The sequence below is a fragment of the Canis lupus genome, chromosome 10, assembly GCF_003254725.2.
Source record: "Canis lupus dingo isolate Sandy chromosome 10, ASM325472v2, whole genome shotgun sequence".
Lineage (NCBI taxonomy): Eukaryota > Metazoa > Chordata > Mammalia > Carnivora > Canidae > Canis > Canis lupus.
Window position 1 is genome coordinate 66,017,839 of NC_064252.1, and position 15,653 is coordinate 66,033,491.

Sequence of the window (15,653 nt, forward strand, 5' to 3'; positions counted from 1 at the left end):
GAGACAGAGAGAGAGAGAGGCAGAGACATAGGCAGAGGGAGAAGCAGGCTCCATGCACCGGGAGCCTGATGTGGGATTCGATCCCGGGTCTCCAGGATCGCGCCCTGGGCCAAAGGCAGGCGCCAAACCGCTGCGCCACCCAGGGATCCCCTGTTTTTTGAATTTTTTAATTGATCCCTCTACAAGGTGATCAAATTCCTGGTGATGACATACTCTGGGAGCAACGGGGCAGGGCTTTTCATGTCTGAACAAGGAACCCCATCTTTGGTTGAACTTACCTTTTGTGTGGGGGATTCCCTCTGCTGGGAAAAGTCCAGAAAAATATGTTGGAATTGGAAAGCTCTTTTCACCAAATGCCGCTTAAGCGGACTTGTCTCTGAGCTTGGGCTAGAGCTTGGTTAGAGTACATTTTATTCCTACTTAAAAAATGTCTTCGAATCAGACAAAAGACAGCAGCTGGTGATGGAGAAGGCCAATTTTGATACGAGGATGCACTTAAAATCATTTGCTTTTCCTTTTTAGGTTATGGAAAGGGTGCTCTCTTGATATCAAGCTTCGGGACCATTCACAGGAAAGTGCGATTTCTCAAGTGTCAAATCTGGAGGCATGATGCATCTGGCAATCAGCCCCTGCCTGTTTGATGGAGCTGTACAATAAATGTGGGCTTGGGGGAATAAGGAACATTTTGAGAACCATTCCTGTGGGATCCTGGTGCTGTAGACTACTTGGGACATGACATCTTTGTGTTGACAGACTAAAGCTGCTCTTGGATTTAGCTGAGAGTTTTGCAAGTCCTTGGCTCTCTTCCTGCCTCTTGTCAGTGTGCTGTGTCTTTATTCATGGGTCCAGGCTCCCTGTGATGAGGGTGGTGGTCATGGTGATGGTGTGTGAGAAGCAAGGCTGCTCTGCCCGGGTCTAGGTAGGAGAGGTAGGGACATGATACCTTCCCTCGCATCAGTAAGACAAAACTCAAATGTGGAGCAATTTTCGTATAGGTCCCCATGTAGGCCATACAAATTGGTCATGGCTTAATCAGAACTTCCAGCCACTTCATAATGACTGTATCTCCTGCACTTTCTATCTTCTTCATTGACTCTAAGAGTTCAAGGCAATCTTGGAGTCACCTTAGTTTGCCCGGTGCATAACTGACAATTCACTTATTCCCAACATGGAGGTCAGAGGTTAACAACAGGGCAACAAATATACGTTCAGCTCTCTCTAATAAGTCTAGCAAGTGCAGGGCAGTGTGGAGACCCCAAAGAATCCCTGTCATGGCCCTTGCCCTGAAGAAACTTCCAGTCTCCTTGAAAGAGGTAGGATTTATGTAAGCATCAGATCGAAAGTGAGGACTCCTGGAGGGTGCAATCATAAAATATCATATTGTTCATTCATTCCGTGCCTGGGCTGTGGGGCTAGTTCTCTATCCCTGGGGTGAGATCTAGGGCAAGTTGTCTCACTTTTCTGGTCACTCTACAAATCTTTTGTTTGCAGAATGTTCTTAATTTAGTATCACCACTGTGGTTTTTCAGCCCCGGGCTGCCCATCGGCATCTCCTGGGCAGCTCTTTAAAAATATCGATGTCCAGGCCGCTCCCCTGACCAATGAAATCAGTAACTCTGGAATGGGGCCCAGATATCAGGAATTTAGAAAACTCTCCAGGTGATCCCAGTGAACAGCCAGGATTGAGAACCCCTGAAATGAAGTGTGCAGTTCCAGAGAAATAATGAAAACTTCAAATTTTATTTAAAATGAAAGCTTCTCCTCTTCTGCTCCCCTGGCCTCCAGTCCTGAGTCGGGGAGGAAGGTGTGGGAAGCTTCTACTTCTCATCTTACACATCTTTTCCTCCCTGCCAACTCTCTCACCAAAGTTGCTGACTGCTCTGTGGCTGAGGTGCGGGGGTGGGGGGTGGGGGGGTGGGGGTGAAGAGGGGAGGGCTGGGCGGTGGGTCTGATGTGACTGGTGTTGATGCTATTTGACATGGCTGTCTCTGGCTGTGGCAGAGGTTTAAAGCTGTCTCATTTTGGGGGTGGGCACGAGCATTTGTGTATTCTTGGGAGACTGCCTTCCAAGTCTGGGAATCTCTCCTCTGCAGTTCCCACGGGTTTCCAGCAATCTGATTCACAAAGAGAGATCCTGCTGATGTCCCAGTGTCTCCCCAGGAGCTCATTGTAGACAGAGTCCCTGTAGGATGGCACCATGCTGACTCTCTCCACCATGGGAGCCATCCCCTCCCCTCTCTGCTTTCAGATCAGAAAGGGTGGCCACCCTTTACCCTTAGGCTTGTCCACGCAGTGTTCTGGCACCAGCCCCTGGTGCCCCACAGACTTCACCAGACATCGGGCAAGTTCTAACTGGTCTCCCTGATGCTCTTCTGAGCTGGAGGTGAAGGGAAGCACCACTTTCACAGAAAATACTGATTGTCCCCCAATATTTGTTCCACTTCTTTCACTAGTGCAAACATGGCTTCCCAAAATAAAGACTATGTTTCTCAGTTTCTTTTGCAGCTTAACATGGTCTGTATTCTGATCAATGGTGTATTGAGTAGAAGTGCTGTGGGCAAGTTCTAGGAAATGCCTTGTAGAGAGAGGGTATGTCTTTCTCTTCACCTCCCTTTCCTGCCGGATGGGATACAACTGTCTGGGCTGGAAGAGCCATCTTGGTTCCAGAACTGGAAGCAGCATGGTGAGGAGATGGAGCAACAAGGGCAAAGGAGCCTGGGCCCTGAGGAGCATGGAGCCAGCATGTATAGTTGGCCTACTGAAACCTTCCCATGAAACTAATCCTTAGTAGTTGATAATTCTGAAATGGAGTGCTGAGCATGAGCTCAGGCAGGTAGTAGGCCACAAGGGCACAGAAAGATGATGCCCCATTCCAGATGTGGTTAAGAGAATACTGAATAAGGAAGAACTTTCCAAAGGGCAAAACCAGGGACAAAGGGATTGGCAGAAAGGAGAATGAGAGGCTGCCAGTTGGCCTAACCAAGGAACTGACTTCACGATTAAGGAAGGGAGTCATTACTATCCCTGCCCAGTGGGTTATGACAATAGTGATGGGCCAGTAATTTTGGGACATTTCCCATTCTTCCCATTTCCAAATGGGATTCTTTATTGCTGTTATCTTTTTCTTTTCTTCCATTTTTATTTTGAGTGTGTAATAGAATAACATGACCATTAAGAGCTACATCCTGGGCCTGATGGAGAAGACTGAGCATTACTCATACAACCTGGATTTAAGCTGAATGCAGTTACTGCTTTGGTTGTTGGCTTCTTTTATGGAGGTAGAGGTGTGTTCCGAGGGAGATGCACACGGTTGCTCTAGAAAGTTGGCAGGTAGTACAATTCTGGCTAGTGAGTTTCAAGGAGAAATCTAAGGGATGGGGGTGCTTCTGGAAAAGTTTTCTTTGCTATTAAAAAGGGATACAAGGGGCCTGGAGGGCTCAGTGGTTGAGCATCTGCCTTTGGCTCAGGTCATGATCCCAGGGACCTGGGATCAAATCCTGCATCAGGCTCCCCACAGGGAGCCTACTTCTCCCTCTGCCTATGTTTCTGTTTCTCTCTCTGTCTCTCATGAATAAATAAGTAAAAATCTTTTTTTAAAAAACAGGATACAAGGTAGGGACATTCTGTCTTACATGTTTTGTGAGTTTATGATGCTTAAAACCTCCAGTTATCTGTCACCATGAAGGGACAGGTATGAGGACAAAAGCCAACATACCTGGAAGAGCAGAGTAGAAAGATGGAAAGAACCTGGGTCCTTGATGGTATCATTAGATTGAAAATCAACCAACCCCGAAACTGCTTGATTTCCAGACTTTTTACATGAGAAAATAAACCCCTTTATTACTTAAGCTATTTTTACTTTAATCCTTGATTATTTGACTTATATACTAGAGTACTGCTTGCTCCCTGTGCAGGAAAAACAGGGCTACAATTTTTCTTCCCTTATCCCATGCCGTCTCAGCTGCTTCCACTCTTCATGGGATCACCTGCACAGGGCTACTTCCTGCTGATGGCCACTCTGCTGCCACCATAGTGACCTCAGGGGACACAGACTCTACTTTTGACTACTTCATCTCAAGAGTGGGATCATTCCCTCTAGGAATTACCCCCATAATTTTCATAAATCCAGTACAGCAGAGAATTAAATGTAACTTTCCATGAGATTTCATGGAAGGTTCATGGACCATGGAAGGGAAGGGCATGTGCACAGTAGTTTATGATCATGGCATTGGCTCAAACCCCATCTTTGGGGTGTCTCGCAGATGAACTTTCTGTTTTGCCATCATGCTGCCACACAGAGAGTGGAAAGAGTCCCTTCGTGCCAGTTCCCATGCCACATAAAGTGGTCCAAGGGCCAGCAGTGGTGGCAGCACCCAGGAAGTTATTAGAAATGCAGAAATCTCAGGCCATGCCCTAGACCCACTGAATCATAATTTTATTTTAGCAAGAGTCCTAGGTGATTTGTATGCAGCTAAAGTTGATGGAGCTACTCTAGTCAAGGCTTGTCTCTTGAATCCTCATTTCTTATTCCAGGTTTGAACTTTACCCGGGATGATTGACAATGGGAACATCAGGTTTTTGTTTTTCAAAGAAGTCTCTCCCCTCACAGTATTGTGGCCCTTTGGGCTCAATAAGACAGTCCCAGAACCCCAACCAGTATATATCCTCAAATCCAGGTTCAGCATTAAAAATGTGAACTGTGAGCATCAACAGCTCACTCCAGGTAAGACCTAGGCCAGTTCCTTTTATTTTTCAATATACTTTTATTGTAAAAGAATATTAAAATATTAACATTTAAGATAAATGAATTTTATGTTAAGTTGACATTACCTTCTCATACTTGTCTACATATTCAGTTTTTACATATTTGGTTCAATATTTTATGATTCAGTTTTATATTCTGCGTTTCTATTCAGTTTCACACAGGTATGCTTCCATTCTGCTACAATCTTTTTATTCTTTCCCATAAGTTGTATTCACTAATCCTTAACCCTCTGAGATAGCTAATGTTAGAAACCTAATTTGTATCTTTGCACACTTAACCTCCATCCTTATCCGAATATATATAAATATGTATGTCATGGCTTTCCTTCCTCCATAAAAACAAAGTTGCATCAAGCATTTATATCAGCTTAATTTTTTTTCTTAACTATACATCATGGTGGTCTCTTCAGGTCAGTAGACACAGATAACTCATTTAAAAAACACATAATTTTCCTTTGTATGGATGCATTATAATTTCCCTTATTGATCGATATGCAGGTTGTTTCTGATTTTTTCCAGTTACAAGTTTTCTTATATAGAGTTGTTTTGTACCGTTGTTACTTTTTACCTCTAAAGACAGATGCCTAGAAGTGATTTTGGTAGGTCATGGGATATTTAGATATTTTAGTTTAGAGTACACTAACTGCTGTAATAAATAGATCCTTGAATATATGATATTTCAGATATAATAAAAGTCCAGGTTGGTTCCAGGTGCCAAGGAATCTCTGCTCCACAGAGTCATTCAGGGGTCCAGGCTGTGGAGGCTCTGCTACCTTCAACAAGTGACTCTATTGTCATACCTGAGTAGGACTCAGTCACCGACTGCAAAGCAGTCTGGCAAATGCAGTTTCAGTGTGCCAAGGAGGAAAAGGACACAGGTTTTGTGATCAGCTAACCAGTTTCCGCCACAAAAGATAAGTGTATTTTATTTTTAGGTTAAATATGTATTATCCAATCACTTTTTACCAGTGGTGGTAAAAATTCACATCCCCACTAACAATATCTGAGAGGGCCCATAACCTTGAATCTTTGCCAGTACTAGACAGTATCATTTTTTACATTTGTCCAAATCTGATGAATAATGATATTGCCTCTGTTTGAATTTCCTGGAATAGTAATGGTTGAGTGTATCTTTTCCTAAGTTTCGCAGTCATCTGGCCAATTTATTTCCATCTTTTAAAATTTTACTATTTGTTTTCTATGTTCCTTTTTGTCTCTTTTCTTGCCTTATTTTAGATAAATTAATTTTTATCATTCCATTTCTCCCCTCTATTAGTTTTTTAATTTTAAATTTTGTTCTATTACATTTTTAGAGGCTACCCTAGAATTTAAACATACCTTCTTGACTTATGAAAATCTCATATACTATTGCAGGTAGGGTTCCCCAGGAGGCCAACTCTGAGATGGAGGTTAGTAGTGTTCAGTGTCTACTGGGGAGATGATCTGGGGCTTATCTTTAGATGAAGGGAAGGAAAAGAAAAAGGTTTGGCAAAGGGAGAAGTCTTGTGGTATTGCATTTCCAATGAAGGCCTAAATGTTACTGGCTTGGGGGAGCATAGTTTGTGTTAAGGGCAGCCTGAGTGGCCTCATCCCAAACAGAAGGCATGAGGCCTAATGATCATGACACAGGCCATAGCCTTTTCTCTCCGTCTTTACTGTAACACATTTGTTTGTTATCTGCTGCCTGCCCAACCTATTTGCCCATAATCCCTAATCCACCTGCTTTTGGCTGCATCCAACTAATACTTCCTTACCCTTTCATTTTCTCACCATTGCTCTTCTTTCACCTCTACACCCTCATCTTCATCCCTGAGTTCCTGTTGTGCAGACCCATGCTTGTCAGGGCAGACAGAAGGGAGCAAGTTCTCAGGAATCACTTTGTGAGTAATAATGAGGTACACAGAAGGATGGTGCCTGGAATGTTTTCATTACCAGAAACAGGGAAAGACCTGGGAGTGCAACAGTCTTGGGTGTCCTCACTCTAGTCTGCAAGTGACATGCCAGTGATGTTGTGGATTGCATCAGCAATTTTTATGAAAAATATAAAAATACTCTCATCAGCAGATCAATACTTTCTTCAGCTTTTCTGCTCCTCATCTCACTTAGAGAGTAATTGTTTGAAAATTTAAATATAGCATTGCAAGCTTTTGAGCAAAATCAAGACTTTGGAAAACTTACAAAATAAACAATTTGGTTCCTTTAACAAATAAATTTCAAGGGAAAAGATTGAGAGGGAACCTAAGGTTGAAAAAAGAGTCAAGAGACAAATCGGGGGTGTCTCAATCAGTTAAGCTTTTGACTCCTGATCTTGGCTCAGGTCTTGATCTCAGGGCCATGATTTCAAGCCCTGCATTGGGTTCCATGCTGGGTATGGAGCCTACTTAGAAAAAAAAAAAAAAAAGAAAAGAGAGACAAATCAATCAATTGAAATGTATAGACATTATTTGAATTTTTATTAAATATACTGTTAAAGAAGCATGACATTTACAAGACAATTAGAAATGTGAACATTGGTTGGATATTTGATATTAAAGAATTATTATTAAGATTTTAGATGTGAAAAAAAAAAAGATTTTAGATGTGGCAGGGGTGCCTGGCTGGTCAGTAGAGCATGTGACTCTTGATCTCAGGGTCATTAGCTCAAGCCCCACATTGGGCATAGTGAGTACTTGAAAAAAAAAAAAGATCTTAGGTTATGATAGTGGTATTGTAGTTGCGTTTAAGAAAGAGTCCTTGTACAAACATTATATGTTCTCATTCATGTGGGGAATATAAATAATAGTGAAAGGGAATATAAGGGAAGGGAGAAGAAATGTGTGGGAAATATCAGAAAGGGAGACATAACGTGAAGACTGCTAACTCTGGGAAATGAACTAGGGGTGGTAGAAGGGGAGGAGGGCGGGGGTGGGAGTGATTGGGTGACGGGCACTGGGGGTTATTCTGTATGTTGGTAAATTGAACACCAATAAAAAAAATATTTAAAAAAGAAAAAAATAAATAACATAAAAAAAAAGAAAGAGTCCTTTTAGAGCACATACTGAAATATTTGTGGGTGAAATGAAATAATGTTTAGGATGAGCTTTGAAATAATATGATGAAGGAAGCAAATAAAAGTCTAAATCATGTAAAATTGTGAATGGATAGTTGTAAAAACCGAGTGAAGGGAACATAGGGGTTTGCTGTTCTTTTTTGTCTGCTTTTGCATGTGTTTGAAGTTATCCATAACAAAAGGAAAAAGCTCTCTGTATCTTTGGGCAACTTTGTAGAAAGAGTTCCAAACAGCTCGCAATTAATACAACTCACCCTGTTTATTCCATTTTGCATAATGTCTCCAAACTGAAGCTTCTGGGTCTGAATAACATAGCACATATTGTGGGGTGGATTTTCAATTTCACATAAAATGCATATTGGCCGAAAGCCTGGTCTTTTTTACACTGAATGCTTTGCAAGGGATCGTCCAGGTTATTATTCCATTTTGTGTGTGTGTGTGTGTGTGTGTGTGTGTCTAATACATTCGTGCCTTTGAAATGTCTGTCACATGCTGTAAGACTGCCCTAACATTTTAGAGACCACTCTTGATCCTGAATATTCCACACAAAGAGTGAATGGATAAAATGAAATTTGTTAGGATTTCTCTCCACATAGCTAAATATTAGTTGAGTCTACACTGGGTGTCAGGTAAGTATTTCACATGCAGTGTTTCATGAAATACTCATAATTACTCTGTGGAAAGGTACAACCAGTATAACACTTTGTTTTTTTTTACAATGAGTAAACGGAAGCTTGGAGAGTTTACCTAACTTCTCCAAGGTCACAAAACCGGTATTTAAGGAATGAAATCAGCTGGTGTTTGAAACCTAGGCTGTATGCACTCTGCCATGAACTCCAAGTTCTATGGTAATTCAGTTTATTGCAGATTAAATTAAATTTAGGCTTTTTGAAATGTGGATATTTTGGCAAAAAAAAAAAAAAAGATTAAAACAAATAAAACCAAATGTCAAAGCTCCAAAGACATCTTTAAGTTTGCTAGAATTTAAAGGTTTATGGGGCTGGGCAGCGTGAGGTGGTTGCTCTCGTGGGAGTGACCTTCCATGAAGCCTTCTTCCTCAGAGCACCTCACAACTGCACATGGTACATTTTCTTCTTTTTCTTGGCCACCGAAGGCAAGGACGAGATAGCCTTACTTAATTTACAGGACTTGGCAATCCTGGTGATGACCCAAGATCTTGTTTTCCACAGGTCCTGTTACACTGTCATTGGCAGTACACCAGGTATTTCTCAGTCTCTTAGCAGACTGTCAGTATAAGACTCTCTTCCCAGGCATGAGATGGTGGCCAGATTGAGTTCAGGAGAGAAATAGATCAGTCCTCCATGAAGACCTCCAGCATTTCCTAGGTTAGTTTTGGTTTTCAGTTCCTTTGGGTAACTTAAGGCCAGGAAAAGACAAATTTCTCACCATGGTAGGAATAGGGGAAGTCTTGTAAGGATGATTAAGATCCACGATGGAGAATAAATCCATCCCATCCTGGAATATTCTTTAGGGCTCATTTTATAGTGCTCTGAAGTATGCTTATCTATGTGGTAGCCAAGAAAAGCCCATAACTATGTGGCTATTGCTATAGGATGTGGCTGTGAACTTGTAGTTTTTGATAGTGATGACTTTGGAAAGAAGTCGGAAATTGGGAGTAGGCAAGTTTGAAATCCCTTGAGAAGATGAACCATGCCAATAGGCTTGAGAAGGAGGCATCCATTCAAAAGACCCAGTAAGTGAAGTCCCTGTCATAAAGCACATCAGTTCTTTGTGACTGTATTGAGGCTCCTGGGCGAGAATCAAGCACCAGGGGTAAAGAGGAGTATAGTTAGGTGGGCTGGATCAGTTACTTTGAAGTGGGAGCAGCAGGTAGCGCCTATGAGGCCAAACTTCTGAGAAATTTAAGACCTTATCAGGAACAGCCCTCTCATCAGATGATAGAGTTCTATTGCCCCACAGACTACCTATGAAAGGTTCTATGTTTTGTGAATGTATAACTTGCTGGCTAGAGGCTCAGGACTGATGTTCAGTCTCCTCCCAGCTCTTGCTATCCAGCTGTTTAGCAAGGCACCTGTTCACAGGGACTCTGGCCATTTCTTTAGAGAGCCAAGACATGGCACTTGCTCCACTTTTTTTCCCCACCTAGGAGGGAGAATGTTTCCTGGGCATTCTTTAAGGTGAAACTTCAGACCACTGCCTTTACGAGATAGGATTTTCCACACTACAAAATACTTCTCTTCGTAGTGTCACTGAATCCAGATGCTTCTTGATACTCCAGCTCCCCCATAAATACGGCTACTCAGAAAAGAATTCAGAGAGCAGATTTCTTCCTTCTCTCTACCTTTTAGTTTTAGCTCAATTGCTTCTTTGGCCCAGTGGCTGGTTCCACAGAAATAGCATCTCATTGACGTTTAAAGAGCAGATCTTAAGGCAAGTTGTACATTTCACCTTTGGTGTGGATTACCCGTAACTCTGCTTTGGCCTCTTGGATTCATATGCAAACAATTTATTAAGGCCGTGCTCCTAGGAGAACAGGTAAGGAAGTGGAGGGACCAGAACAGGGAACAGGAGGAAGCTATTCAAATTACTATGGCTGCATAACAGATTACCACAAAACTTCGTAAAGTGCTGGCACCATTTAGTTTGCTCACAAATCTACAATTTGGGCAGGGTTCAGTGTGACAGCTCATTTCTGCTCTATTTGGCACTGGCTGGAGTGGCTCAGAGACTAGGGGTGGGATCCTGTGAAGGCTGGTAACCTCAGGAAGGCCCCTGTATACCCCGTGTATACCCCGTGCACTGAAAAACAGAACACTGAGGCTGAGCTTCCAGCAAAGAAAGAAGTTTAATTTGCAAGGCAGCCAAAAGAGCTCCAATCTGCCTTCCAGGACAAAAAAACTCCAAAAAACAAACAAAAAAATCCCCCCTAGAAGCGGGAGGGGTTCATGAGATTTTAAGGAGAGTTTGGACGGATGTGACTGGAGGCCTGAATGGGTTGAGTAAAGTCTAGCTAACTATTGGTTCACACAGGCGAGTAGCTCATCAAGCTCTGTCCCGGGAGGTGGGCGTCTTGCTTCCTGGAAAACAGCTTGAGCAAGTATCTTGTGACCTGCTGGTCAGAGAATTTATCTGTAGGAACCTTACGGTCCATTACCTCGGCTCCGAGCCACTGAGAAGCGGGCGGTTATAAAGTCCATTGTGAGAATCAGTGTGCCTGGGGTTGTGGTTTACTTCCCTCTCACTGCCCTAAACCTAAGACAACAATAGTTTAGCCTTGTTTTAAGTAGATTAAAAGTTTATATGCAAAGCACGGGTTTCAGGCTCAGGTGGTGGATTCTGGCTGTGAGCTGGAACCCCTCCACGTGACCTCTCCCTAGAACATAATAGGTAGGGGGAAAAGTTGTAAGAGGGTGCTGTTTTTAGTATGATGCAGCATAGACGTAATAACTGCAGCCCATTGTGGGTCACATATAGGTACACATAAGAGAAGTAAAAGTATGAAAATACCAAAGGATAAATAATCAGTTCAAAATAATTATCACATCTAGCCGTAGATGTTCAAACCTCATCTGATATTTGTGGAAAAAAGATTTGAAGCAAATACGATAAACTATTAATATGTGTTACATATGTATTAAAAATCATGGATATTTACTATTATTTGTATCTTTCTACATACAAACTTTTTTTCAATAAAGGAAAAACTTTGGAAAATAAGATCTTTTAAGTTGAAGGTATTTACATTATTATTATTACCTAAAAGAAGTAGGTGGGTTGAGGTGAAAATGCAGCAGCATGGGATGAAAAAAAAATGAGTGAAATAATGGATTGTAAGAGAGTTAAGACATGAATTGCAGGTTTAAGCCTGTAATGGAGTTTTGTAGTGCAGAGTACATATTGTGGAAAACGAAACTTTTCTCTGAATGTAGAGAAAAAGGGAGAAAAAATGATGAGGGAAAGGATAAAGGAGCCAGAAAAAAAGAGATCAGCAAAAGTGATGGTGTTCTTGGGGGGGGGGGGGGGCACTCTCCAAACTGGTGATAATCAGTTATCCAAACAAGTGATAATCAATGATAATCAAGGGAATAATAGGAAGTTTCCTGGGGCAGAGGAAGACTTGAAAAAAGTTTGAAAGGATTCACGGTGGTCCTGATAAGATTCACAAAAGAAGTCTACTCCTAGACTCTTCCTGTGTCTTTTGAATTATAAGGCTATAGAAAAAGATACTTAAGCACCCAGGTTCAAAATGATCTACCCAGGAGTAGAAACCTGGCTGGTCTTAGATTTTTCTCTGCAGAACTACAGGCCGGAAGACAATGGCAATGCACAGTTTTGAAGGTTAGGAGGAGAGAATGTTGCGACCCAAGAATTGTCTTAGTTTGTGAAGATAATATTCAAGTTTTTGCAATTTGCCAAGTTATCTCAGGGTCCTGAAATCAAGCCTGGCATCGGGCTCTGTGCTGGATGTGGAGCCTGCTTAAGATTTTCTCTCTCCCTCTCGCCCCCTCTGTCCCTGCCCCATCTCTCTCTCTCTCTCTAAAACAACAAAAACTACTTCTTTTCTAGTCCAAAACAAGGACCGCAATATTTAAATGACATTATGTTTGCAGAATTACTAGACCCAGAAAGTACACTTTCCTTCCCTCCACTGAAACTGATTTTTTCTTCAGCAATATAACAGCATTGCATTGACAAAGAACTTGAGTAACAATCTCTGCTCTTAGAACTCATTTTGAATGACCTGAGTGTACAGGTTTTTTTTTTTTTTTTGTAATTATGAAAAATGAGTAAACTACCAGTGGCAGATACTATCTATGATTAAGACCCTCTTTGTAACATCTTCCAACTAGGACTTGTGAGTGACTCTTCTTGGGTTAATTGTACTTAAAATCAGAATATGTAATATACTCTTAACTGTTAAATTATGCATAGAAAAAAACTTTAAAGAAATAGTAAATGAAATTCTGTATGGTGGTGGTGAAATTCTGCATGATTTTAATTTTATGTATTTCTATATTTAAACAATTTTCTACAATAATAAATTACATTTTTATGTCAGAAAAATAGCTATTATGAAAATCAACATATATATGTTTTATATATATCACATAATACAAATTAGGTAAATGATATATAGGAGGAAAAGACTGAGAAAAGTATACCACGGTGTTGAATGGACAGTCTGCTGTCTTTGGCAGTTAGAACTACAGATGGTTTTTTTTCTTTCTTCTCTTTCTTTATTTTTAAAAACAGTTTTTACATGTGAAATGGCTATTTATTTTTTCCTACTGAAAAATTTTTTTATAAATATGCTAAAATAAAAAATATTTAGCCTAAGAATGCTAAGATGAATGTATGTAGAAAAAATATACTTTCCATTTTTAATTCTTCAAAGTAGTGTTTATTTAAACTATAGTCCTTGTAGAGGCTGCTTTTAGGCAATAGGCTTGGAAAATGGAAACTTGAGCAAGGCAAAAGGGACCACAGTGACCACCAAGCTGGATGCAAATTGACCTATTGAGTGACCCACCTCAAAATGGCTGTAGGTCCTAACTGACCAATAGGCTACTTAAAACCAAGCACAGTTCCTAAAATTACCAAAAAGGGGAAATTCTGTATATCCCCATGTAACCCCTCACTCTGCCCTATAATAACTATTATGGGTGGTGCTAATAATTATAATAATTAACTATAACCCCTCACCACCGCCTCTCTCCTTGGCCGTCCTGCCAGCTGTGTCCTTGCAGTGTATTCAGTAAGCTTCTACTTCCTTTGTCTTGCCTCTGGTAAATACTTCCACCACCCAGGGCCCCCATCCTATCATCACACCTCAGTCCTCTTCTCTTACAAATAAATTGCTTTAAAAAAAATTCAGGTGTAGTTAACACACAACAAATAAATTGCTTTCAAAATTGATGATGGTTCAAACACTGAAAGTCGCTGCAAGACTCACGCTAAGGAAATACTGTTAACAAAAGTAATTAAAGTAAAATAGCTATGATGAAATTAATACTTTTAAAAAGAAGTATTACAATGAAATAGACTTGAGTTTTGGTCTTGAAATTTCAAACCATAGTTTTAGAGAAAAACGGGCTTTTGAGTTGAGTTCAACTTCCTTATCTGATGAATGAGGAAACAGTGAAAAGTGAGGTGAGTAGCTTTGAGTTTCACATTAATTTGCGTGAGAATTCAGGGTTCCAGTGATTTCTCTTACCACCCCGCTCCTGGAGAGGACTCTCTTTGAGGGTGATACAGAAGAAAGTGACATATGCAGACTATTTACCTACTCATCTTTGCATGCAAATAAAATATGGCCTATTTTTGTTTTTGCAATTATGTGAAGCACTTTTAGATTCCTGAGTCATAGCCCCATGGCTAAAGCTGACTGGTGACCATCTTGAAAGGAAGCACAAAATCCCCAAGGCTATTCTTCTTACTCAGAATTTTACCATAGAATTTCACTGGAGGAAAATCTATGTGGAGTTCACTGAAAATCGAACAGCTTCTGAGATTAAACTAGCAAAATATATTTAGTTCCTCTTGTACTGTTTTTTAGATTAAAATCAGTGAAACATTCACTTCAAAAGGTATTTCAGATTTTACTGAACCACTATATTTGCAGAATAATGAAAAACATCTATCAAATCGTCCATCTTTAGATTCTAGAGTTTAGAAGATAAGAGAACAATGATGAGGAAAATGATTGTATAGGCATGGCAGTGGTGTGGGGTGGTGCTAATAATTATTTCACTTGCAGTGGGCAGGCATCCAAGGATATTCCAGGCAAGTCTTATTTTCTGACGTGCATTCTAATCTTATGAAGGCACCGTAGCTAATTTTTTTGAGATATATATGAGATTGGACTCTGGCATTGAATTTTTCTGAATATGTGGCGGCATAATGACATATTATCTGGGATTTTAGGCTCCCCTTTGATGTGCAAGTGATCAAATTTACCATTTCCACTAGATGGCATTAGAAACTTCTGAAGCCATGAACTAATTAACTAGTCACCTTTGTTATGCTGTAATCACACCTGCATGTTTTAAGAGGTGGTTGGCATTCGACTTTCTGGTGTGTTTTCACTCTGATGCCAGGTACACAGTTAAGATATTGGTATCAGGTCTCTCCCTCAACATAAATAGCTTGCTGGGATTATCAGAATGTCATTCCACATCTCGTATTCCAAGGAAGTTTCAAAAGCAATGTATACCCTCACCTCGCCGTAAATCAAAACCAAGGAACACTACCTCCTCCTGTCCTAGCGTGGTAATCAGTTTAGAGCAAACATATAAGGTGAAAAGAGTAAACCAAAATATTCCTTTCCTAGCATTCAGGAGAATTTTTGTTTGTCTGTTTCTTTCTTTCGAACAGGATGCCGGATTTCAAACACGAGGGGGCCAAAAGAAAATCTGAAGATTTGTCAGCTGCTTCTAGTGGTTGCTCCAGAGGAACTGTGTCGGTTTTTAAATTATAAATGAAAATTTACGGTGACTAGAATGGGTACACTTCCATGGTTTTGAAAAGCCTTTGCTTCTGTAGTTGGTCTGTCTAGCGAAACCAAGAAATAGTAGGTTTGGTGTGTGTATGTGTGCGTATGTGTCTTTTCCTTTGCTCACGGTGGCGTGTCTCTGTGGCTGCTGCTCTAGTCACCACTCCTGCCTGCTTCCTAGCCTGGCTTTCATCATTTCTTCCTGTTGATTGGTGTCACCTCGCAAGCTTAGAATGTCTGCCTGTCTGTTCAGAGTGTGAACACATTCCTCAGAATGCTGATCTGCTCGTTTCACACCAGTGTCAAAATGACTTATTAAATTCAGCACCCCGTGATACTCAGTGGCTGATGTGTTGCTGTCCAAAC

General features: G+C 40.9%; 1 long non-coding RNA gene across 1 annotated transcript; it reads left to right on the forward strand.

Moving 5' to 3' along the window:
* Positions 1–1,933: 1,933 nt before the first annotated feature.
* LOC118350028 (uncharacterized) lies at positions 1,934–15,622 on the forward strand. The gene is made up of 2 exons (XR_007413658.1): positions 1,934–4,723; positions 15,170–15,622. It is a non-coding gene; the product is annotated as an uncharacterized LOC118350028 (long non-coding RNA).
* The last annotated feature ends 31 nt before the right edge of the window (positions 15,623–15,653 follow it).